Source organism: Carcharodon carcharias, chromosome 3 (genome assembly GCF_017639515.1).
Source record: "Carcharodon carcharias isolate sCarCar2 chromosome 3, sCarCar2.pri, whole genome shotgun sequence".
NCBI lineage: Eukaryota > Metazoa > Chordata > Chondrichthyes > Lamniformes > Lamnidae > Carcharodon > Carcharodon carcharias.
The window spans coordinates 79,610,178-79,635,783 of record NC_054469.1 but is presented as its reverse complement, the minus strand read 5'-3'; positions in this window follow the sequence as shown (position 1 = coordinate 79,635,783).

Here is a 25,606-nt window from a genome sequence, read left to right as displayed (position 1 = left end):
GGCTGATTAAAGCTCGACCAGCGTGGAACGCAAGTGCGGGTGGGGGGAGGAGGGCAAGTGGGCCTAGCGCGAACTTCGAGCATGCGTGTGAAAGAGCACTTTCAATCTCGCTCAGGCACGGAGCTGCCTCAGGGAGATGAAGCGCACTTTGAAAAAACATTATGTACAAAATAAAAGTTTCATAAAACATGTCCCCTTATGTGACTCTGTCACAAGAACAGGGACATGTTTTTAATTCAAGTGTCAAATTTTTATTTTATTTTTATTTGCTTTAGGGAACTTCATCCCGCCCTTGGATGAGGGTTAGTAAAAAATGCAAACGCCGTTTGGCCTTTTCGTCTGCCCGTCAATCATTAGGTTGTCAATTCAGGACAATTGTTAACTTAATGGCCTTAATAGGCCTTATAATTGTCGCCAGGCGCGCTGCCAGCTCCAGTGTGTGCCCGCCAACCTAACTATCACGGGACTACACAATGATATTGGTACGCTTGCTCGATGCCATCGCGCGTCATTGTCCGCTTGGCCGGGTCAGGAGTGCACCCGCTCACCGAGCTCAATAATCTGCCCTTGACCGAGGCCTGATGTACATTGGAGTTCTGCTGCAGATGCACCTTGGCAAGTATTCTGCTAACTTTTGGGTAAACTTAAGGAATAAAGAGCATCTTCCATAACTGCAGGATGTACCAAAGTGCTTCACTGCTTTTGAAGTGGAATTCACTATGACATTAAGATAAAAGCAAAAAACTGCAGATGCTGGAAATCCAAAACAAAATCAAAAATACCTGGAAAAACTCAGCAGGTCTGGCAGCATCTGCAGAGAGGAACACAGTTGATGTTTCGAGTCTGAATGACCCTTCAACAGAACTAAGTGAAAATAGATTAAAGGTGAAATATAAGCTAGTTTATATTTCACCTCTCTTTTATTTTTACTTAGTTCTGTTGAAGGGTCATTCAGACTCGAAACGTTAACTGTGTTCCTCTCCGCAGATGCTGCCAGACCTGCTGAGTTTTTCCAGGTATTTTTGTTTTTGTTCACTATGACATTACCTGTCTTAAAATCTGTGACTTCTTTCTTCCCATCCACTTTTCAGAATGATTGGCATTATCAAAAGGCGCATTTTGCCAGGTCCTGCTCATCAGCATAGGACCAAATGAAACTGATGGACAGCAAAAGATCAGCTGGCCCATTGAGTCTGTCCCATGCAGTCATGGGGAAAATTGAGCATCATGTCCTCCAATGTGCCCCACCCACTAGTGGTTGTAATCTCTGGGGAGACGGGAAGAATTCAGTTGAAAGGAAACTGAATGAAATTTCTTGTGAAGACTTTTAACCATAACTTGGGGGTCACTGCTGGTATTGGAATTTGGTTTTCACTGTTGTATGCGGGAAGTTTGTCTTTAGATTCTGCATCACTTCTGAATAGCATTGTATTTGAATAAAATGACAGAGCTAGAATCTGATGGCTGAACAATGGGTTTCACATTGGCAATCTTGCTTCTCATGATCAAAGAAAGAAAGAGGAGGAGGCAATAGGAAAGGCAGATGAAGCAAGAAACACCAGAAAAGAGCCAGTTTAACTCAGGGCTATCTATTCAGCAAGGTGTGCATACCCAGGTGCATCTTCAGAGACCTTTCACAGGCGCTTTGTTTCAGGAAGCTGTGCTTTCAACAGAAAGGTTTGCGGGAACTCATTTTCTCACTGCAACCAGATTTCCAACTGAGGTCTGAGGGACACCCAGGAGAACTTCCATACTCCTGGCTTATTCCAGCAAGTGGCAGGGACTATTGCTAGATCAGCAAATTTGCTGTGCACTCCTTGAAAAGCCAAGTCACGAATGCTCTCTTTGCCAAGGCATGTCAATTATACAATGCTGCCCGACAGCTGACTGAGAGGGTCAACGTACTTTTCAACATTGCTGGATTCTCTAGAATGTTGGGTGTTATTTCTTGTGCCCACCCTAAATGTAAACCACCATATTTAGTGGAGGAAAGGATGTCAAGATTCTGCATGCAAGTAGTTACATTTGGGAAGCTGGCAACACACACGTTACAAAGTTAGTGCCTCTCTCACAGTGAGGTGTGAATGGCAACTATTACAGTGATTAATTTTGAAGAGTGAACAATGTTTTGATGCTTATTGGGCCCGAGGAGGAAAAGGGACAGCAGCTGGTGGCTTACTTTGTCTGCCCTCATCATTGCCTCTACCACATCCCTACTGAGAAATGTTTTGAGGTCTACTCCCATGGATATCTAGCAATCTTCCTCTGCTTTTCTGAAATTCACCCAGCATGGTTTTGCCTCCATGTACTGGGTGTCTTTGTAGAAGGATGTACATAGTTGGGATAAAGACTTGGGGGAAGAAGTAGAGTAAAGAGTTAACATCAGGAGCATCTGATACTGATGTAACTATTGATGTAACTATGATGCAACGTCACATGATTAAGTAACTGAGATCTGGTGGGAAGCAGGAGTACAGCCTTGTGTAGAGTACTGAGATGTACATAGATCTGTAAAAACCCATCTGGTTCACTAATGCCCTTTAGTCCTTACCTGATCTGGCCTAAATGTGGCTCCAGACCCACAGCAATGTTATTGACTCTTAAACGCCCTCTGAACAAGGGCAATTAGGGATGGGCAATAAATGCTGGCCTAGCATCTGTAATTTTCTCACCCCATGAACAAATAAATTTAAAAAAAAAGAATGGTTTTTACAAATAACTGTCTACGATTGCATTCTTAGGGGAACAGGCTAACCCAAAAGAAACCCCATCAAGATCCCGAACACAAGATGAAACAGCCTCCACCAGGTCCTTTACCTGAACTTTAAACTTGCCACAATGCCATTGATGAACCATTGAGTACAGCTACCTGACAGTCAACCCACTGTGGCAAACATTCTCCTATTGATCTGTCATTCCCCCAGCCTGCTACTCCAATCTCCAGTTGTTGTTGACATTTTTAGAGGTTGGATCCCCAATTTCCAACATTCCCCAGCATTCCCAATCCCCTCCCCCACTCAGAACGCCAGTGGCATTTAGGAGATGTACAAATGAACCACTAACGGATATTCAAATAAGCTGATCCTATAAATTATAGTGTGGTCAAGGTCAGAGAAGATCAACAGGTGAAACTTTTGACCTTGGAGGGCTTCATTGCTGCAAATAACCCTGTGGATTTTCAGGGCCCTTGATTCTGCCCCCATACCCCACCCCATCAATTCAACTATCTTTACAGTGTAATACACCACGGATGGAAATCTTGTTGCCTTTGCGCTTTGTTCCTTTTTAGTTGCCTACCACTTTAGGATTACACATATTTGCTAGCATTCTAATGTTGCTAAAATTAATATATGAAGGCAGTTTTATAAATAACTTTCAAAGTTGAAAAAAAAGTATTTCTAATGATCTGTTTAGCGGTATTGAATGAGAAATCATTTGCTTACTTATAGTGTTACCATGCTGGTGATTGGTTTGATGTCCTGTAAGGCATGAAGCCAAAGCAATCACTGCAATGGTAAACCATCACCAAACATAAGCCTTTGGATTCATTATTGCTAGTGGACTTCAAATTCAATAGAACAATGAATTTTGTTGTTTCTTCAATCACATTGCAGATTAATGTGCTGAGCTCTACAAGCCCTGATGGACCCAGGTTCAATCTCAGCTCCATGCCTGGTTATCTGTGTGGCGACAGGAGCAATAAAGTTGGCCTCAGTGTCTCGGGGAGAAGAAAACGTGGTGATCAATAGGCCCCTTGTCAAATTGAAGTGCCTCTTGCTGCAAAGTCTATGAACATCAGACGTGGATAAGGACAACGAAATGCTCAACACAAAAACAAAAATACCTGAAAAAACTCAGCAGGTCTGGTAGCATCTGCGGAGAGGAGCACAGTTAACGTTTCGAGGCTGAATGACCTTTCAACAGAACTAAGTGAAAATAGATTAAAGGTGAAATATAAGCTGGTTTAAGGGGGAGTGGGACAAGTAGAGCTGGATAGAGGATAGGTGGAGATAACCAAAAGATGTCACAGACAAAAGAACAAAGAGGTGTTGAAGTTGGTGATATTATCTGAGGAATGTGCTAATTAAGGGTAGAAAGCAGGACGAGCAAGGTACAGATAACCCTAGTGGGGGTGGGGTAGGGTGAAGGAATCAAAAAAGGCTAAAAGGTAGAGATAAAACTATGGATGGAAATACATTTAAAAATAATGGAAGTAGGTGGGAAAAGAAAAATATATATAAATTATTGGAAAAAATGTGGGGGGGGGGGTGGAATCTGAAGGAGGGTGGAGATGGAGGAGGGTGGGGATGGAGGAGAGAGCTCATGATCTAAAATTGTTGAACAAAATATTCAGTCCGGAAGGCTGTAAAGTGCCAAGTCGGAAGATGAGGTGCTGTTCCTCCAGTTTGTGTTGAGCTTCACTGGAACAATGCAGCAGGCCAAGGACGGACATGTGGGCATGAGAGCAGGGTGGAGTGTTGATCTGGCAAGCGACAGGGAGGTCTGGGTAATGCTTGCAGACAGACCAAAGGTGTTCTGCAAAGCAGTCACCCAGTCTGCGTTTGGTTTCTCCAATGTAGAGGAAACCGCATTGGGAGCAATGAATGCAGTAGACTAAATTGAGGGAAGTGCTAGTGAAATGCTGCTTCACTTGAAAGGAGTGTTTGGGTCCTTGGACGGTGAGGACAGGGTAAATAATGGGGCAGGTGTTGCACCTTCTGCGGTTGCATGGGAAGGTGCCGTGGGAGGGGGTTGAGGTGTAGGGGGTGATGGAGGAGTGGACCAGGGTGTCCCGGAGAGAATGATCCCTGCGAAATGCTGCCAGGGCGGGTGAAGGGAAGATGTGTTTGGTGGTGGCATCTTGCTGGAGTTGGCGGAAATGGCGGAGGATGATCCTTTGAATGCGGAGGCTGGTGGGGTGATAAGTGAGGACAAGGGGGACCTTATCATGTTTCTGGGAGCGAGAAGAAGGTGTGAGGGTGGATGCGTGGGAGATGGGCCAGACACGGTTGAGGGCCCTGTCAACAACCGTGGGTGGAAAACCTCGGTTAGGGAAGAAGGAAGACATGTCAGAGGAACTGTTTTTGAAAGTGGCATCATCAGAACAGATGCGATAGAGGTGAAGGAACTGAGAGAATGGGATGGAGTCCTTACAGGAAGCGGAGTGTGAGGAGCTGTAGTCGAGGTAGCTGTGGGAGTCAGTAGGCTTGTAATGGATATTGCTGGACAGTCTATCACCAGAAATTGAGACAGCGAGGTCAAGGAAAGGAGGGGAAGCGTCAGAGATGGACCATGTGAAAATGATGGAGGGGTGGAAATTGGAAGCAAAATTAATAAATTTTTCCAGATCCAGAAGAGAGCATCAAGCAGCACCGAAGTAATCATCGATGTACCGGAGAAAGAGTTGCGGGAGGGGGCTGGAGTAGGACTGGAACAAGGTATGTTCCACATACCCCTTAAAGAGACAGGCATAACGGGCCCATGTGTGTACCCATAGCCACACCTTTTATTTGGAGAAAGTGAGAGGAGTTTAAGGAGAAATTGTTCAGTATGAGAACAAGTTCAGCCAGACGGAGGAGAGTAGTGGTGGATGGGGATCGTTCGGGCCTCTGTTCAAGGAAGAAGCGGAGAGCCATCAGACCATCCCAGTAGGGGATGGAGGTGTAGAGGGATTGGACACCCATGGTAAAGAGGAGGTGGTTGGGGGCAGGGAACTGGAAATTGTTGATACGATGTAGGGTGTCAGAGGAATCACGGATGTAGGTGGGAAGGGACTGGACAAGGAGAGACTGAATGGAGTCAAGATAGCAAGAAATGAGTTCCGTGGGGCAGGAACAGGCTGACACGATCGGTCTGCCGGGACAGTCCTGTTTGTGGATTTTGGGTAGGAGGTAGAAGTGGGCCATCCAAGGTTGGGAGACTATCAGGTTGGAAGCTGTGGAAGGAAGATCTCCAGAGGAGATGAGGTCAGTAACAGTCCTGGAAACAATGGCTTGATATTCAGTGGTGGGGCCATGGTCCAGGGGGAGGTCTGCATGTTGACGCTCAGCCTCTGCGAGGTAGAGATCAATGCGCCAGACAACAACAGCGGGTTTGATGACAATGTCAGGGATGGACCTGAGAGAACAGAGTGCAGCAAGTTCAGAGAGAGACAGGTTAGAGTGGGTGAGAGGAGCAGAGAAATTGAGATGACTAATGTCACGCCGACAGTTCTCAATGAAAAGATCAAGAGAAGGTAACAATCCAGAGGGAGGGGTCCAGGTGGAGGGAGAATATTGGAGGTAGGTAAAAGGATCTGTTGAACGGGGAGAGGACTCCTGCCCAAAGAAGTGAGCACGGAGATGAAGGCAGTGGAAGAAGAGTTCAGCATCATGCCGAGCCCGAATGAAATGCTCAGCCTGATGCCTTTTAACAAAAAATAGTATGTATCACTTACACAGAAGTCAACTGGGAGTGTTTCTAGAATAATAAGTCACCAGTTCCATGGACAACACATTTACGTTTAAAATCATTGTGCTGAGTATAGTGAAGGTTTACATAAATGTAATAGCATTAATGGTGACCAAAACCTGCTGCCAGACAGTCCAAAAGCATTTGGATTGTGACTGGTTCTTGTGAATATGCTGAATACTTGAGAAGGATGACCCTGGTTAACCAATACTTTTGAATGTATTAAAAAATCAAAGGCCTATTTGTTTTTGCTGTGCCACATAATTCACTACAAATACTTTATACCTATGTCTATGTTTTCAGCACATTAACATATGGAGAAAATATGTTCCCCAGGTGATTATTGTGGCACATTTTATTAAGTGAGTAGCGTAAGACTTCCTAGGGTAAACCTATGCTGAACCTGAACACAGCTTTCAAAGTAGTGTAAGCAGATTTGCAAATGAGGTTGTTAATTATGTCTACTTTCTCATATTTTCTATCACTCTGCCTGCGAAATGTGTTTGTTTATCTACGTCTGCATATGTGTTTAGATTATGTTTCTGTGAGATGTATCACAGATACATGCCTTCCCCTCCTCTCATTCAGAAGACTCAGAAACAGCCAACAAGATTAACGAACTTTTGAAAATATAGTGAGCCCAATCATCATTGGGTTGCTTCTACTCATTCAGCATATCAGCTATCACAGAAATTCTTAGTCCCCTTGGTCTAAGCAATCATCACCCCACCCCTGTTGATATTGACCTGGTGAGGGACAGATGGAAACTTTCCAATGACAAGGCGTCCAGGATACTAAAAAAAACTGTAGTCGTTTTGTTATCTCCTGTTGAAATTATCACATAAGACTGTAGAACTCGTGAGGAATGTTGAGGCCAGAAAATCTGAAAAAAGTTGTAAAGAGTTTTGAAACAATTCTGCAAAATGCTAAGAGATAGAAGCCTGAATTTTCAGAAGGATGGAGAGGCTGTGGGCTGCCCAAAACACGACTTGTGCACTTTAGACTTGGTAGGAGAAGGTCTGAAGCTACTGGAGTCCTTTGGAGAGGTGGGGTACACTTTTGGGTATGGTCCCGGGACACCTTTGGGGGAGGCCACATGTTCTTTGGGAAGAGTAAGCTGTATCTTCAAGCTCATTGGAACTGTCAAGCTGTCACAGATTTTAAAACTCCTGCTCTTTAAATATTTGAAAAGAAAACTGTCTGCAGTGTTTAAAAATAATCAGTGCTTGCTATTTCAGGCTGTCTGTTGACATAAGCCTGCAGGTTATCATTACAGGATTAGTGCTGCATGAGTGATTTCACAAACTTTCATTATCACAAAGGGAAGCCTATCATTTCACAGATCGATTGACAGCTACAAGTGGTTGTAAACTCTTTGAAGTGGGGCTATGAATTCCAATCCGTGTTTTTGTAAGGGATTAAAGGAAGATAAATGTAGTGAATAGGTTTTTTATTAATGAGGGTGTTATTTTTTAAAATAGTGAATTCTGCATTTGACACTTAAGAATTTTATTTTATCTCATCTCAGCATGGATTCTGAGGTCTGCACATGATTGATGCTGGGTGAGATGACATGGTAGGTGCAAGGGCAAAGGGTGGTGGGTGGGGGAATGGAAGTCCATTATAAAAGCCCATGGGGGCTGGGTGGGGGACACAAGTTGATATGGAGGATATTGGGGTCATTGGGTGGCATGAGGTGGCATGGGTTGGCATTGATGGGGCATGGGGCAATGATTTAGAGGATGGTAGTGAAGGCATGGGAGCTAATTTGCAAATGACACAAAGATAGATAGGAAAATATGTTGTGAAGAGGACATAAGGAGATTGCAGATGGATATAGACAGGTTGAATGAATGAGCAAAAATCTGGCAGATGGAGTATAATGTGGGAAAATGTGAAGTTGTTCACTTTGGCAGGAAGAATAAAAAAGCAGAGTATTGCTTAAATGGAGAATGACTGCAGAATTTCGAGGTGCAGAGGGATATAGGTGTTATAGTGCGTGAGTCACAAAAAATTAGTATGCAGGTACAATATGTAATTAAGAAGGCTACTGGAATGCTAGCCTTTATTATGAGAGGAATTGAACATAAAAGTAAGGATGTTATGCTTCAGTTATACAGGGCATTGGTGAGAACGCATCTCAAATATTGTGTGCAGTTTTGGTTATCCTTATTTAAGAAAGGATGGTAATGCTTTCAGAGGAGGTTTACTAGATTGATACCTGGAATGAGTGGGTTGTCTTATGAGGATAGGTTGGACAGGCTGGTCTTGTTTCCGTTGGAGTTTAGGAGAGTGAGGGATGACTTTATTAAAGTATATAAGATCCCGAATGGTCTTGAAAAGATGGACATGGAAAGGATGTTTCCTCTTGTGGGTAAGTCCAGAACTAGGGGGCACTGTTTAAAAATTAGGGGTCCCCCTAATAGGACAGAGATGAGGAGAAATTTTTTCTCTGAGGGTTGTGCGACTTTGGAACTCTTTGTCTCAGAAAACAGTGGAGGCAGGGTCATTGAATATCTTTAAGACAGAGGTAGACAGATTCTTGTTAGGCAAGGAAATCAAAGGTTATCGGGGTAGATGGGAATGTGGAATTAGTAATCCAAACGGATCAGCCATGATCTTACTGAATGGCAGAACAGGTTTGATGGGCCAAATGGCCTACCTCTGCTCTGGTTTCATTTGTTCACATGGAGAGTATATGAGGGGTGAGGGCTTCAATACTGTTTTATGTTTAAATGTTTTTTTAAACTTTGACGCAGTGCCAGTGCATTGAGGCAGGCTTTCCACCCAGCCTGGCAGTCTTCAACTTCTTTCTGGATTGCCCATCTTGAGTCCCATTTTCACTTCCTCTTGGCGCACCCCACACCCCCCCCAAAACTCTCTTCCCCAAGACCAAAAATCTGACCTTCTGGGGAACTTCTTCCAAGATCGGGTTTGGGGAGTTGGGAATTGTCATCGCTCTATGCTCTGGACCTGGGAGTGAAAATTCAAGCCAGAATGTTCAAAGTTGTGGGGGACATATAAGAAGTCAAAGTTTGAGGGACATACAGTTCTTGGAAGGTTGCTGGGCTGGAGAAGACGGCATTGACAGGGAGGGACAAGACCATGAAGAGATATCACGTGAGAATGAAAACTTACAATTTGAAGTGCTGGAGGCTGGGTCCATTTAAAATAAATGAGCACAGGGTAGATGGGTAGGCAGGACCTGGTGTGAGTTAGGATACAGACAGCATAATGAGTTGAAGTTTATGGAGGGTACTGGGTGGTAACTAGTCAACAGAATGTTGGAATAGTTGAATCTGATGGCTCTACTACAATTTTTAAATTGACTGCTCTTATACATTGGCTGGCATTAAGTAATGGAGACCAACATAATGTATTGTCAGTTCAACGATGTTTGTCATGTCATTATATCATGATGGTCTATGCACAGTTATATTGCATTAATGTAACACACAAATACATCACACTGCTTTCCCTTTTTAAAAGAAAAGTTACACTTATTATAAAACTTCAACAGTGAGAGGCAAATGAGCAAATCTTTATGGATATTCACACTTGGCATAATTACAACTGGCTTTTAGTAATTGGTTTATGAGACCTTCCTGATCTCTTTACAGGTTTTGGACTGTTTGGTTTTGGTTCAGTACTCTCAAAGTATCCTGTTTCATGAGTCTTGCACCCATCAGGACAGAATGACAAGAATACCAAATTTCAAAGGGAACGCCAATTTATACTGCATGAGAAAAGGGTGCTGATTTGTTGGCAAGTGGACTCTGGTTGAAATGTTGCCATGGAGAATGCACCAGGCAAGTCATTCCCAAGCTTTTGTTTAAATTTAAGCCAGGTCATGGGGAATGCCCAAGGAAATGTCCCCCAAGCTTTTGTTTATTTGATAAAGGTGCAATGCCTGAACATGTTCTTTTTGTTTTCAGAGGACAGCCATCCCTCCTTGTGAATATATATGACTTCTACCAAGTGTAAGCGACCCCCATTGTGAACCCAACTAATAATTGTGAATTGTTCCAGTGAATTATGCATTGTTCTAGTGAAGTTCAACGCAAACTGGAAGAACAGCACCTCATCTTCTGACTAGGCACTTTACAGCCTTCCGGACTGAATTTTGAGTTCAACAATTTTAAATCATGAACTCTCCCCTCCATCCCCACCCCCTTTCCAATCCCCCTTTTTTCCAATAATTTATATAGATTTTTCTTTTCCCACCTCCATTATTTTTAAATGTATTTCCATCCATTATTTTATTTTCTACCTTTTAGCCTATTTCGATCCCTTCCCCCCACCCTACCCCCACTAGGGCTATCTGTACCTTGCTCCTCCTGCTTTCTACCCTTAATGTCACCTATCAGCACATTCCTTAGATAATATCACCACCATCAACACCTCTTTGTCCTTTGTCTATGACATATTTTGGTTATCTCCACCTATCACTGGCCCTCTATCCAGCCCCACCTGTCCCACCGCACCCCCCCCCTTAAACCAGTTTATATTTCACCTCTTTTCTATTTTTCCTTAGTTCTGTTGAAGAGTCATACAGACTCGAAACGTTAACTGTGTTCCTCTCTGCAGATGCTGTCAGACCTGCTGAGTTGTCCCAGGTATTTTTATTTTTGTTTTGGATTTCCAGCACCCGCAGTTTTTTGCTTTTGTAATAATTATGAATTGGTTGCTGGTGTAATTCTTAGCACACTCGGGATTGTTAAGTAAGTGCTGCCCAGTTGCAGAATCACACCTAATGTTGGACCCTATGTTCTGAGTTTTGCAAGCATGGGCTGGTTGAGTACAGTCCATTTTCTGCCTGCTGCAAACAGCTAAATGGATATGCTGTTTGATATGATTCACCAGTTGTTGGAATATATGGCGTATATACCTGGTATCATACCAGCACTGAAATTCATACACCACATTATTCACTTGTGCAGTAGGCAGAAAGTCTTTTTTTGCTGCAAGGCAGTATCCTATTAGTGGAGAATACCATTTGTGTTGCTATTGCATAGTAGCAATGTGAAAGGGCTGCTGCTCAAACCTTACCCTTCCAGGATAATCTGGGGTAGACTGGGCACTTTTCAGGACTGAAAATTGCTGCCTTAGGCCCATTCTTGGGTTTGCACAAGATACAACAAGCAATGATTCGATCAGGGTAGCCATTATCCCACATGGTAGCTTTGATTAGCTCTATTCCGGTATCAGGCTTGCATGGTGTGAAAATGGCTCAGGCCCTATTTAAAAAGTTGTTGATAAGGCCAATCTTTTGGCCCATAGAACTGTAGGAATCCCAAAGTGAATATTGACCACTGAAGGTAGACAAGGGGTAGACAGTAATAGAGAACCCATTGGCAGATTTTTCAACCAGCACATCAAGGAAAGGTAGCTCATTAGACTGCTTCATTTCCAAGATGAATTTGAGCACGGGATAGAGCCCATTAAGATGTGTAAGGAAATTCTTACATACAGCTATTGATTCAAATATAGCAAACATTTCATCTACGTATTGGAAATATGCAAGGGACAGGAGGTTAGGAGGCATTCCACTGAAAATGTGTTCCTGTTTCTCTGTCAGAAATTGGCACTTTAGACACTGACATCTGAACTGGTTCAAACCTTTAAGTGAGCTCATGATCAAGTAGATCATGCTCATGTTTTGGTTTATCCTTTAACGGAATCATGTGACCTATATGAACATTTCTCACCTTTCCACCAATTTCAATGAAGTTTCTTTTGGTTCCACACACTTCTATTACATTTCCCACATCTCTCACAAATATGTTCATTTTACCTGAAACCGCGTTCTCTTTTGTTTGTGACATACTGACGTTTTTGACTGAACTGTTCATGTTCAAATTAAACAGTCACATTTGATAGAACTAGATTGAAAGGTTTCTTTAACTGTCTCTTCATCAAACATTCAGCAGGTGTATACCCTGTAGTGCAAAACGGGTTTGTTCTATACTTCAGCAGGAAATTAGCCAGCTGTTGTTTCACACTGAGTTTTGAACACCCATGCAGCACTTGTTTCTTGAGTGCTTCTTTAACTATTCTATCAAATCTTTCAGCTGCTCCATTTGATGCTGAATGGTAAAATCAAGCAAAAGTATGTTTGTTACAAATTTGATAAAAATTTTGGAACAGAGCAAAACAAAATTGTGGGTTGTTATAGCTGAGACAAATTCCTCTGGTGATCCATGACAATCAATCTACTGTAGTTGAGTATTGGTGTCTTGACCTAAATACTTTTCTTTGATCCACTTTGAGTGGCTATCGATGAGAACCAAGAAATTACCATTTCTGTTTTCACATGAGTCTACATGAACTCTGTGAAATGGTTGAATTGACCATGTTTTTGGCGGCTTATTTCTATAATTTTAACAGCTTACCCTGATTCTAGATTACTGTCTAGGCCAGGCCAATAAACAAAACCTCTTGCTATGGATTTCATACTGACTGTTCCTGAACGTTCAATACATAGTTCTGCCCGAATCCTATCTCTCAAAGAACCAGGTACCACCACCCTGTGACCCCAATTGTTTCTGCCCTGCTTACGTGACAACTCATTGCGATGAGTGTGGAATGGTTTCTGCAAGCCAATGCGTTATTTACCTTTTTAATGTACAATCACTTTTTAACTATGTAACTGTTTCTTTATTACTTTCATATTAATGAATGTTGTAGTGTAGCCTTGTGTGTGGAGCCTGTCTCATGGTGGTAACGTGGAACATCGGGGTGAAAGAAGAACCCAGACCAAAGATGAACTGCGCTGTGCTTCAAAACGCAAAGCATAATGGTCAATTTAGCCAAGTCAAAGCCTTGCCAGAATTAGCAAGGTCTGTAAAATAAATTAAATTGTGCAGGAGAACTGGCTTCGAACTGTGAGAAAGATAGACCCTTTTGTGCTTGTTATCGTTAGTTTAGATGTCAGTCTTTACCAGCCTGGGGATTGATTAAAGTTGAAGAGATAACCAAGTGGAGTCAGGCTGGTTCTATTCCTTCAAGCATAACCTTGTGAGAGGCCCAGGATATAGGAACAAGGGAAAAGATGCTGATGTAATTGAAAACAATTAAATGAACTAAAAGCAGTTTTTACCTTATAAGACACAGGGACATATCAAAGAAAGGCATAAAGAAATAGTCTATTGAATCAGCTCTGCTGCAGTCGTTAGAGCATTTTTGTCAGTTGCTCAGAAGCCACCAATGGAGGATTCTTCATTGGACTGACCACCGAGACAGACTCTGGTTCGCAGGGAAGCTAAGCAACCGGTATTATCGTGAGTACGTACTACTGCTTAGTGGTTTAATAAAGGTGTATCACCTTTGGCGAAACTGCATCCAAGTTGTTGTGTGCTGTTGATATCCAAGACAAGGACCTTTAGACCAAGTAGAGGGTCTGACAGGATTTGGCGAGCCAGCCAGAAGTCTTGAAAATAAAGAAATGGGAAAATATACTATGGATGGGTTAGTCATGAAATAGATGGTAGGGAAATTATCTCTTAAACAGAGGTGGGTTCAGGTTATCATGGAGGGGGATGAGGTAGACAAGATGTCTATTAAACAGGTTCAGACCTTGCTGACAGAGTGTCTAGAGGAGGGAGAAAGGAAGAACAGATGGATGAGAAAAGGCTAAGAGCTGACAAGAATGAAGACTTCTCAGCTGGGGAACTTCACTGTGCCGAGAATTGTGACAAGGTTTTTCGGGACTCGGTTAGTAACTTCTGTAAAGTCAGGTGCCACAAGTGAGGTGAAAATATAAAAGAAAATTTGGGGTTAAATAAAATGGTTAAAAAAGTAAAAATTAAGTTTATAGGCCCACAGTATAGTTAAGATGCTGTTTGAAGGGCAAAAAAATGAAAGATATAACTTAAGTGTGAGTAAGTATCTGCTTGTGTATTTTGTTGAAGTATAAAACCTTTTCCTGCCTGAATGTAATTTCCTTGTGAGTTTGAGAGTGTTGGGGTTGTGTTGCTGAACTAAAGGGTTATTAACCCTCTGTGGTCTAGTATGTTTTAAGTTTTTTCATGTTTAATTAATGTGTGTATACAATGGTAGCATGTTTGAGGCTTTAAGCTTGTTTAAACTCTAATTTGTTTTTAGTTCTCTCTCCCCTAGAGCTTGTTATCTGGGGATATTTTTGGCACTTTGAGTTTATCTCATTACATATTTATCTCATTTCTAGGGGCTCATGGAAATATTAAAGCATGAATATGGTTGTTGAGTGTGCCTATGTCAATTTAACATGAGGTTTAATTATGGATTTGTGGGAACTCAATGACCAGTTAAATATGAGAATTGTAAGCATGGTCGAGGGTTGTGGAATTAGTGTTGGGATTTTGTGTTATCACACTCCCCCAGAAAAAAATAGAGATTTTGCTGAAGGTAATATGTTCAGGTGAGAATGAGTTTGAGATTTTAAATTGTACAGAATGGGTAATGCAGATTGCACCAGGAATTGGAAGTTGGTTTAAATGGGGAAAAAGATAAGCTAAGCTGTAGAAATTAAAGAGAATGGAAACGTATGTGTTTTTTGTATTTTGATTACGGGATTGTGAGGTTGTGGTGTTTTGTCCCTTTAAGGACCCTCCTGTAGCTGTGAGAGAATGCTGAGACTTGACTGCTTGAAATTTACAAGCTGTGAGAAACTGTGTGATTGCATTTCTTTTGAGTGGTAACGTGCAGATTCTTTGCATTTTGGAGTAAGAATACTGAAAGTTTTCCTGTGAGAATTCACTATTTCTTTAGTTTTTTAAATTACAGACATTGGAAATCCAATTGAAGAAGGAACCACAAGACCGCTGACGTAATTCATTTCTGTTTTCTGTTTTTTAAAAGCATGTGCTTTTTGTCTTTGTGTGTGCAATAGACTGCTTTTTGTTTGGGTGATGTTTGTGTGCCTCAAGCTTTAATGTTTTTCTTCCCAATATTGTGATGTTGTAGTGGTAGTTTCAGTACTTTAAGTTTAAAAGCTAACGAAAGAGAAGTGTAATTAATAAAGTAAATTTTTCAAGTTATGAACTTGGACTCATGGTTACTGGCCAGAATCATAATTCCAGGCTATTTTGATAAACATGTGGGAATTTTAATCTGCATATAAATTCACACATGTGAGAAAGGGTAGATTTGAATTTGGGATATCTGAAGTGATTATGACCAACCCTGAACTGGATTGATCTTGGGTTAGAAACTTCTTGCAAAGTTTAATAGTTTGTTCCTGACACAACTGTCACAAAGAAAAGGAAACAATTGTGATTGGATGCTGCAAAGCGACAGTTTAAGGGAGAGATTCAGGTTCTCCCTATCAAGCACAAATTTTTACAGAAGCATGGTGACATCATTACATGCATTTGAGAACTTTTGCTCCCACCCCCTTTCCAAGCAGAGAATTAACTCTTTTCTTCTAACAGCTTAAGCTCATCACAGCTTTTACTTTGCTAAATGAAAATGTATTTCTATTTACGCATGTTGGGCAATCCAAAATGGTAAGTTTCTGAATTGTCAGATATGTTTGGATGAATTAACCCATTTTGCCTTGAGCAGAATAGACCTTCTGCATTTTTTTCTCACAGGTAATTGCAGGTTGAACAAGATTTGCAGTGGCTTCAAGAACTTGAGAGAACTTATCTGCAGACTTGCAATGTCACAGCATAGTCATGGGTTGAAGGCTTTGTTTTATTTTTAAAAAGCTAAGAGGAATTTGGCCTTCACCCATTCAAAGAACAAAGAACAAAGAAAACTACAGCACAGGAACAGGCCCTTCAGCCCTCTAAGCCTGTGCTGATCATATTGCCTGTCAAACTAAAACATTTTGCACTTCCGGGGTCCGTATCCCTCTATTCCCATCCTATTGATGTATTTGTCAAGGTGCCTCTTAAACACCACTATCGTACCCGCTTCCACCACCTCCACTGTCAGAGAATTCCAGACACTCACCACTCTTTGCATAAAAAACTTGCCCCATACATCTCCTCTAAAGTTTTCTCCTCTCACCTTAAATCTATGTCCCCTAGTAATTGCCTCTTTCACCATGGGAAAAAGCTTCTGACTATCTACTCTGTTCATGCCACTCATAATTTTGTAAACTTCTATCAAGTTGCCCCTCAATCTCCGTCATTCTAGTGAGAACAATCCAAGTTTCTCCAACCTCTCCTCATAGCTAATTACCACCAGACCAGGCAGCATCCTGGTAAACCTCCTCTGCACCCTCTCCAATGCTTCCATATCCTTCTGGTAATGTGGCGACCAGAATTGCATGCAATATTCCAAGTGTGGCCCAACAGCTGCAGCATGACTTCCCAGCTTTTATACTCAATACCCTTGCTAATGAAGGCAAGCATGCCATATGCCTTCCTGACTACCTTATCCACCTGCCACTTTCAGTGACCTGTGGACCTGTACACCCAGATCCCTCTGCCCATCGATGCACTTAAGGGTTCTGCCATTTACTGTATAATTCCTACCTGTATTAGACCTTCCAAAATTCCATTACCTTGCATTTGTCCGGATTAAACTCCATCTGCCATTTCTCCGCCCAAGTCTCCAACCGATCTATATCCCGTTGTATCCTTTGACAATCCTCTTCACTATCTGCAACTCCTCCAACCTTAGTGTCGTCTGCAAACTTACTAATTAGCCTAGTTACATTTTCCTCCAAATCATTTATGTATACTACAAACAGCAAAGGTCCCAGCACTGATCCCTGCGGAACACCACTAGTAACTGATCTCCATTCAGAAAAGCACCCTTCCACTGCTACCCTCTGTCTTCTATGACCAAGCCAATTCTGTATCCATCTTGCCAGATCACCTCTGATCCCATGTGACTTTACCTTCTGTACCAGTCTGCCATGAGGGACCTTGTCAAAGGCCTTACTGAAATGTAGATAACATCCATTGCTCTTCCATTGTTGATTATCTTTGTCACTTCCTCAAAAAACTCGATCAAGTTAGTGAGACACGACCTCCCCTTCACAAAACCATGCTTCCTCTCGCTAATATGCCCATTTGCTTCCAAATGGTAGTAAATCCTGTCACGAAGAATCTTCTCCAATAATTTCCCTACCACTGACGTAAGGCTCACTGGCCTGTAATTTCCTGGATTAACCCTGCTAAACTTCTTAAACAATAGAACAACATTGGCCATTCTCCAGTCCTCTGGGACCTCACCCGTAGCCAGTGAGGATACAAAGATTTCTGTCAAGGCCCCAGCAATCTCCTCCCTTGCCTCCCTCAGTACCATTTGTTATTCCCAAAAAACAAAAGTGCTTCAGTATGGGAAGTCTGATGGAAACGCACTGACCAGCGAGTTTCAGACTTTTAAAAACCACCAGGCCTGTGCACAAGAAATTGGAATTGATGAATTAATTTTAGTTCATACGAGTTGGTATTCTAGAAATTTTGAGGAAAAATTACCTAAAATTCAAAGGGATTCTAGGAAAGCATACAGTCTAGATGGTTTCTAATGGATTAAAAAAAAACGTTTCTTTTGAAGAACAGATGAATTAACTACGAAAGGAAATCTGTCACCCCAACAGCACTGTTGATTGAATTTGGGACAATTTTGAGATGCGCAGTGTAATTTAGCAAGTTACTTTTGAAAAATTATGATGTCATCTAAGATACAGAACAAACAAGCAAAACATGTTAACGTCTGGACTCAAACAAAAATGTTTGATTTTTGTTTTAAAGATGTTATGGGAATATTTTATTGGACCGTAAAATTTCTCCAGGGCTCATGAATGAGATAGGGTAGTAACTGGTGGGATGTGTGAAATTGAATGAGAGGAAGTAATTGAGGGTGGAAGATAGGGACAGGAGAACACAGCACCAAATGAGAATTGGAATAACCGATATTGGGTGTAATTCAATGGGATACTGCAATCAGGGACAGAATTTTCTGGCTGGCGGGTGGGGATGGAGTGGGAGCGGGACCGGGAGCGGGAGCAGGAGCGGGAGTGGGCACGGGCTGGCGCAGACCAATCGCACTGCTGTTTTATGCAGGCAGGCCAATTAAGGCCCACCCAGCGTGAATCACAGCTCCTGAGGACCGCGGGAGTGGATGGGTGGCAGTGGGACTGCGCTGACTGCCGGGTCCAATGGCGACCCGGCGGCCTGTTTTAAAAAGCTGCTGCAGCCGTTCAAAGGCTGTGAATCATGGCCAGTGGAAGGGCTCCCCAGAGCGCTGCTGGTGAGCAGTACAGGCAGGAGGGTAGGGCAGGGGGGCACTGTGCCTCTCATTTTTCTGATGATTGCCTTGCTGCCCTCCTCGAGGAGGTGGCAGCACGCCAGGAGGTGCTGGTTCCCCAGGACAGGAGGAGGAGGAGGCCCCCCCACATGATCAAACGTGTCTGGGAGGAGGTGGTGGAGGTGGTGAGCTCCCATGATATGGTGTGCGCACCTGGATCCAGTGTTGCAAGCGCTTCAATGACCTGGTGCGCTCGGGAAGGGTGAGAACCATGTTGGCATTGGTCACTTAATCCAGAGTGTAGGCTTTCCTCCCTGGCAACCCCCCCAACCCCCCAGGCCTGAGTGTGGCGGCTGCATTGAATCATTGATGGCATGTGTCCTTCGCTGTGTGGGCCCGCGGATGTTGCCCGTGCCAAGGTCACCCTGAGAGGGTGGTGAAGAGATGGGTTCTGCACCCACAGCATGTGGTACGCTGAGACCCACATGACTGTTTTGGGGGCAACCTGGAAGAGTTGCACCTATGCGCAGAGCTGGAACTCCAGGACATGTCAAAGTCAGGGTGATGACATGCTGGGAGGGGAGCTTCAAGGTGGCGTGGCACCGATTGATCTGCTGTCCTCTGTGCTCCATGTGCCTGCACCTCCTTGCTATGGAAGGTTAGGCCGTGTGGTGCCCAATGTGATGTAGGCAGCATTTGGCCAAGGGGGCGGGTGGGGTGGGGGGGGGCGGGGGGCTGCGTGAGGGGGCAGGCCTGGCATGTTTGTGTGAGTGTTCAGCAGCAGCGGGGTGAGGAGGCACTGGAGCCCTGCAATGTCCCACTCTGGTTGGGATGGGCCGTCCGCGAAGAGAATCCAGGTACAATCAGCACTAATCAATGCTCTTCTCTCCATTTTAGGAGAAGAATACACATAATGCTGCCAAGCGGATGAGGACTGGCAGAGGGCTGGCACAGCTGGCAATTCTCAGCTGTTGCGAGCAGGAGGCCCTAGATCTGGAGAGGCGCCATGTGCCAGTGGGGCAGGTATGTTTGCCCAGCAGTGAGGTCACCATTGTTCTCCCAACAGCCAAGGCAATGCTCAATGTCCAGCGATTGAAGTTTGCGACATAGCTTGACCATTTCTTATGGAAGGATGAGCGAATAATGATCGGGGGGACAGGGATGCACATTGACATTGTCTCCATGTTAACTGATCCAATGTCCTTGTTCTTTCTTTCAGCATCAGCGGAGCAGGGCCAGGAGGAGGAGAAGCAGGGACGCCCTCTCACACCTGAGGGCCTTGAAGTCTCACCTGCGTCAGACCATCTCTGCCAGGCAGGCACTAGCGCAGATACTAGCACCTCGGTGGGAATTATAACATCGGCTATTGTCCCGGGGCACAGCGGTGAAGGCACTTCACAGTCACTGGAGGAGCTGGCAGAGACAGAGAGTGCCCATGGCACCAGCAGTTGGAGGACTGCAGGGGACCAGGCACATGCTCAGTTGGTGGCTGATGATGTGCCTCTGGAATCGTCTGCGGTGCAGCATACGCAGGAAATGCGACCAGGTGTGCGGGAGCATCTGGGTGAGATACATGAGGCTATGCTTGGCTTGGTGTCTGTGGTGGAGGAGTCCACGCAGACAATTGCTGATGCAATGAGCCTCATGGCTGAGTGCCATGCGTCCTCCATGGAGAGAGTGGTGACTTTCATGGAGAGGCTCCTCCATGTGACCCATCAGTGCTTCCTGGGGATGCGCTCAAATCAGCAAGCCCTCACATCGGCATTGACCTCAGCTGTTCATTGCCAATGTGGGGGATGTTCTGGGCACCAAGTTTTCCAGCTCGGTGCCCATCCATCCACGGTAAGCAGGGAGGTCCGAAGCAACCTCACGTCGACGCAGCAGCTGTCTGTCGTCTCTGTGGGCTCCTCTCAGGGTACTCCGGATGAAGGCAGCAGCTCCTCCGCCCCTCTCCCAGTCACCGTTTTATCTGGTGAGGCTGCGACGACTGGGGAGTTGCCAGCTGTGGAACTGGCAACTCCCTCCCAGGCAGAGCCATCACAGGATCTATAGGCCAGAGGACGACCACCAAGGTCATCGAGGCCAACAGGACAGCAGAGTGAACAGGCCGTCTCAGACGCCACTCCTAGCGATGGGGCAGCTCCAAGACACAGCACTTGGAAAATAAAACATAAGGCACTTAGGCACACCACGGGTTTATCACAGGTGCTTTTGTGTTGGCCCGCAATGAGGTCTTTATGAGTTGGTGTGATTTTTAACACCTTTGTCATTTTATTTCATTGCTTCTTTGTATGTAATATTAAATTCAGACATGTCACCATGGCTGAGGGTGCCTCTTTTCTTCTGCAGGTGGATGGTTACCAATAATGTTATGAGTGATTTGTGGGACATTCACTTTATTATCAAGACCCATTGTTCATGTTCCTATCCAGGCAGATTTTGCATTTAGGTTTCGAGTATGGAGCCTACAGCCCAGGCTTGTCCTGGAGGTCCATCCGTGGTGTGCCAGCTGAAGGTTCGTTGAATTAAAGCCTCCCAGGTGTCCCTGCCTCCCTGGACTAGTCCCGGTCCAGCATCTACCCCCTCAGCATTTCCCTATGCATGCTTATCCTTGGACTAACTGCAGGACTCATCGTATGCAGCCGCAGCCACTGCGTCGATGTCTTTATCATCCACTGCATCTTCCCTTTTCAGCGCAAGATTGTGGGGAGAGCAGCATGCACCCATTATCACTGAGACACAATCTGGGGGGTACTGGAGTGCGCCACCTGAGCAGTCCAGGCATCGGAAGCGCATCTTGAGAAGACCAATGGTTCTCTCCACCACAGCCCTTGTGGAGGTGTGGCTGCTATTGTACCGCTGCTCAGCTTCTGCTCTTGGATGGCGGAGAGGCGTCATGAGCCACCTTCTGAGGGGAGAGCCCTTGTCACCCAGCAACCATCCATCCAGCCGGGCTGGAGCACTGAAGAGCCCTGGCACCTGGGAGTGTCTGAGGATGCAGGCATCGTGTGAGTTGCCTGAGTACCTGACACAGACTTGTAGAATCAGCATCCTGTGATCACACACTATCTGCACGCTCATGGAGTGGAAGCCCTTCCTGTTGACGAAGGCATCGGCTCACCTGCTGATGCCTTGCTGGTGTACAGTCTATAGCACCCTGGACGCGGAGGAAGACAGCAATGGCCGCAAAGCCTCTGGCTCACTGTGTCTGGCTTGTCTGGTCCCAATGGAAATGGACGAAGGTCAATGCACGCCTAAATGGAGCGTCTGTGACCTGCTTGGAACAAGTGTGGACAGCTGATTGGGAGACACCATAAAGATCACCCACCGAGCCCTGGGAGGAGCCAGAGGCATAGAAATTGAGGGTAGCTGTGACATTTAGAGCCACTGGCATGGGGTGTCCACCCACACAGTTCGCGGAGATCTCAGGCCCAATCATCTGACAGAAATAGTTGACTGTCTTTCTTAGAGTCGGAGCCTCCTTTGGCACTGCACCTCAGACATATTGAGGTAGCTGCTTCGCTGCCTGTATACCCTGGCTGCAAGATAGTGGCGTCTTCTGTGGCCCCTTCCACCTTGGACTACCTCTTGGCCTTGCACCCCTTCTGCCTGCACCTGTTCTCCCAAAGGAGAACCCAGCCTGGAGGCTGAATGTGAACTCCTGGCCTCCTCCCCTTTCTTGTCCTCCTTTCCTCCCCAGAGGAGGTGCCTCCAGTGAAGAGTTCAGCTCCCATTCCCAGGCTGAGGGAAGGCTACTTGAAACCTACAGGCCCAGAAAAGATTCCTCACTGCAGAGTGCTGACCTGAAGGTTGTGAGTCCAGGCCAAGCAGCTGGTATGTGCTTTGAAGTATTGCAGATCACACAGGCAAGTATCAGTAACTTAAAAAAATCAATATTTGACAGAGCGCACTCGCGACGCCACTTAGCCCTCTTATCCCACCCGTGGATTAGGTTTATACAAATGTGTCCTACCCGCCTACCCGAAAATTGCACGAGTGCCAAAAAATCGCCGTTAATTGGTACCTCAAGGGCCTTAAGTGGCCTGTTAATTAAAGGCACGCACGCATTGGACATCATCACGTGCACGCCCAATAAAATATCGCAATGGCACACGGTGACGTTGGGATGCTCACCTGATGCCGCTGTGCGTTATTTTACACACATGCGTGCAGGGCCCTCCCCTCCTGCATGCCAATGGGAAAATTCTGCTCCAGGCATTGATGTAATTTCTAGTGAACGGAAAGTATAGATGAGCCTCGTAAATTGATAGCTTTCTCTTGGTGATGTTTGTGGCCTTGTCTATATATTTTTTTAAGAGAACTGAATTTAATATTCTGGCCACCACCCAAGGCATCAAGACCACACGTGGAGAGATAAGCAATGACTTCAAGATCTTTTGAGGAGATCACATGAGAGTCAAGAATGTGGGGCATGACATTTGGAACATTGCATATGTGTGCAGATGAGTCACTTGTGAAGTAACAAATATGCAGGGAATCAGTTCAAAAAGAATTGGTTCAAAGATTGAGAAGTACTTGGAGAAATGCACTGAAGGACAGGTCTCAGGCATGTGCAGGTCTTGAGAAATAACACAGCATGAAATGGTTAATGTGGTCAGTAGAGTGAGAAAGATCACATTCAAGTTACAATGGGTAATGGAATATAACACAAATTATGGGAAGAGAAATCTGAAATCTAAAGGAAGTAGGAAGTTTTTGTGCAGATCACCCTACTCATGAGCTAGAGAAAGGGTGGTCATGAACAATAATGAGACAAGGGGTGAGGGAATAAGATCTTGTCATATGAAAACTGAAGATTCCAAAGAATGGTCTAGCGTTAATACCTACTGGGAAAATATTGTGTTATATTTGTATCTTATGTACCATGAGGTAGTACTGGTGATGTTGAACTTAACAGGGATAGAATTACCAGGTTGATGTGATAAAAAGATAAGGAATTTGTATGAACGACTGTTGGAACAAGTGCTGGGCCAAGCCATTGGCCTGGAGACAGGAATGGTGGCTTGGAGACAGTACTACAAGTCTGCATGGAATGGGATTAAATCAAGGTAAAAAAAAAGATTTAGCCAATGCTGCTGCCAAAGTATTTAACAAGGGGTACTAAACTAGTGAATAGTTTGGATTTGGCCTCCCAGAAAGTATACCAGCCAAAATTCTGAGCTAACAGAGAATGAAATTATGATTGTCCGCTCAAAAAAGTGGTATATCAACTGAAAAATCATGCCAGGAGCATCAATAAATTCATCTAGGAGGATAAGAATGTCTGATAAGGCAGCGCAGAATGACGTGTGTGTTATATATGGCTTCTGGTTAGGAAAGCAGGCCCGGGAAAATAACAGTCATCTAGAAGCATTGGCCAACTATGAATACAACAGCACTGGGTGCCAATACAGAGGGTTGTAATGCACTATATGACCGATTGTAAGAGGGAAGTCCTTAATGGTGATTTAAAGGGGACTTTGGGATAGTATATGGAGAAGTTTGGGTATGACATGCTTCCACTACCTGAACATTTGACTAGGTTATAACAGGAAGTGGACAGGACTCGAGAAAGCATATTATCAAATACGACAAGTCAAACATCAGATTTTGCAAAAACTCAAAGATATCCTGGAAACAACTTGGTGGGATGTTGGGTTAATTTTGTAACATGCTCCGGCGTAAATATAATATTGCATGTTCTGGTAGCAGTACAGCTTATAGTTATAATGTATTTTGTATCTGAATCTTGTACTTAGTCTGAAAAAAAGTGTAATAATGTTCTCCGGTGAAATTATACATTTAAGGGTGGGTGCTATAAGTCAATGCATTGTTTATCTTTTTAATGTATAATCACTTTTTAATTATGTAACTGTTTCTTTATTACTTTTATATGAATAAGTGTAGACCTGTTGTAGTGTAGCCCTGCGTGTGGAGTCTGTCTCATGGTGGTAACATGGGACATTGAGGTTAAAAAAGAACCCAGACCGAATATAAACTGCACTGTGGGTGCAAAATGCAAAGCATGATTGTCAATTTAGTCAAGTCAAAGCCTTGCCAGAATTAGCAAGGCCTCAAAATGAATTAAATTGTGCAGGAGAACTGGCCTCGAACTGTGAGAAAGATAGACCCCTTTTGTGCTTGTTATAGTTAGTTCAGATTCCTGTCTGTACCAGCCTGGGGATTGATTATTGTATATATTATTGCTTAGTGGTTTAATAAAGGTATATCACCTTTGGTGAAACTTCATCCAAGTTGTGTGCTGTTGATATCCAAGACAACGACCTTTAGAACAGGTAGAGGGTCTAATATTTCAGCTCCTTGTCTTTACACTGTCAAATCCTGCCCAATCATTCAATGACTGTTTGTAAACTCAACACTGAGTCTCTGAGGACTGAATTTTGAAAAGAGCTTGGGTGGGGACTGGAGGCAGCTAAATGCGCAATTTAGTGCTGTCAGCCTCCATGCTGATTCCCTGCCACAAATCTAACATCGAACAATTTTGAATGAAGGCAGATTGAGGACAGGTCGATTAAGGCCCCATTCCTGCACTGACTGGGATTTTCTGTTGGCAATGTGGGAAGCCCACTTTGGTCAAAACCATGTCTGGGCCAACATGGTGGGCTCGGGCAGGAGGCGGGGGTGAGGTACCAAAGATCAAGTGAAGTACCCATCCCCCGGAACAATAATGGCCTTTGGGCCATAGTTGCAGCTGCTGGTTGGCCCCAGGAGGGATTACCACTCCAAGATCATAGCCAGGCAGCTCTGGCTTTTTAAAGAAGTTAAAACTTCATACCTTCACTTGTCCCTCACTGTCTCCTTGCTCAGTTGATTAGCTTCCACTTCAGTCAGTGGGGCTGCTGATCACTGAGTATGACAGCACCTCCTATTGGCCCTCCACTGCAGGAGCCTGCCAGCAGTCCCAGGGAGCCTGCCTTTAATTGAGTGGAGCATTGAAGATTTCAGTGGG